Source organism: Glycine soja, chromosome 2 (genome assembly GCF_004193775.1).
Source record: "Glycine soja cultivar W05 chromosome 2, ASM419377v2, whole genome shotgun sequence".
Classification (NCBI taxonomy): Eukaryota; Viridiplantae; Streptophyta; class Magnoliopsida; order Fabales; family Fabaceae; genus Glycine; species Glycine soja.
Window position 1 is genome coordinate 16,142,866 of NC_041003.1, and position 1,937 is coordinate 16,144,802.

Genomic DNA, 1,937 nt, shown 5'->3' on the forward strand with positions numbered 1-1,937 from the left:
TTGCTTGCTTGTATCTTGATTTCAGGACTTATATTGTCATCATAAAAAAGGGGGAGATTGTAGAAGCAAATGACTTTGGTGTTTTGATGATGATCATGATGATTAGATGCAAATGATGCAAATGAGCTTTTCAAGTTTAAATTCAAGACAACGATTCAAGAATACAAGCCACAACATCAAGATGATCACTAGTATTTTAGGAAGGGAATTCCTAATTGATATAGCAAAAGGTTTGGCCAAGTAATTTAAGTTAAAAAGTGTTTTTCAAGAGATTTACTTTCTGGTAATCGATTACCAGAGGATGTAATCGATTACCAGTGGCCAAAAATAATTTACAACAGCTACTAAATATTTGAATTCAAAATTTAGATTGTGTAATTGATTACACAATATTGGTAATCGATTACCAGCAGTTAATAAACGTTTTAATTCAAATTTTAAAAGCTGTAATCGATTACACAAATCCTATAATCGATTACCAGACAAGATTTTCAGAAAAATATTTCTAAGAGTCACAACTTCTCAAATGGTTTTTACATGACCACCAATGGTCTATATATATGTGACTTAAAACACGAATTTGCTCAGAGTTTTTTAGAACAACAAGTGTTTATTCTCTCAAAGAGCAAAATCATTTTATCCTCTTAAGAATTCCTTGGCCAATACACTTGCAATTCATTAAGGAATCATTTGAGTGCTCAGATTGTAAAATCTATCTCTTTCAAGAGAGATTCATTCTTCTCTTCTTTCTAATTCTCTAAGGGATTAAGAGACTGAGGGTCTCTTGTTGTAAAAGAACTTTGAACACAAAGGAAGGATTGTCCTTGTGTGTTCAGAACTTGTAAAAGGATTTTACAAGATAGTGGAACTCTCAAGCAGGTTGCTTGGGGACTGGACATAGACACAAGGGTGTGGCCGAACCAGTATAAATCCGTGTTTGCACTTTCTCTTCCCTTAAACTCTTTTATTTATTATTGTTTTATATTTATATTCAGATTGTTTTATTTGAATCAATATTTAAGAAGTTCATTGTTAAGGGAATTTGTAACTTGAATAGAAAGTGAAATAGAATTTTAATTGGGGAAATAGTTTGTAATATCTTAATTCAACCCCCCCCCCTCTTAAGATATCTGATGTGACACCCTCTACCCCGACATATAAGTAAATAAAATATATAAAAAAAATATCGGTAACCAAATTCACACGGGTAAAAGGTTCACATTCACTTCACTATTATCAATTAAAACTTATTAAAAAAAAATATATATTCGGCTCGAAACAAGGCCGTCAAAATTTACAAAAATATTTTGTTAAATAAGTGAGATAAAATAAAGTAGACTAACATTATGCAATTAATATAAACTTATGCCCCATTGTCACATCTTATCAGAGCATTGTGTCCCGACGTCCTTCAGCACAAGGTTCCTTTAAGCACTTCACCTAGCCATCTGCTCCCCCGAACACAAGGTTCAAGATCATCACAGGATCCAAACACAAACAACAAACCGGGAGTGAGTTATCACATTCCTAACTACTAGGGAGAAACAAAATAACATATAGTAGCCAAACACAATTTACTTAGCATATCTCACATTATTTCATCACTTTGTCATTCAAAATTCACTTTTCAATCATCAATCAAACCTTTCAATCATCAATCACAATACACAAGAATCACACACTCCGATCAAGACATAATAACACATCAATTTCATAATGAACAATTAACAAGCGCATGAGACAGTTATGCTAAGACTCAAGCCTATATGCAATGTGGTACCATGTCAGTGAAAAACCACCCTGGGGCACTTAGGAGTACATAACAAGACACACCACACAATGGGTTTGCCAGGTCACTCTCACTAAGTAAAATCATAGGGAGACCAGTCAGGGTCACGATGTTTTGCGAGAATGCTCCAACCATATGGGATCAACAT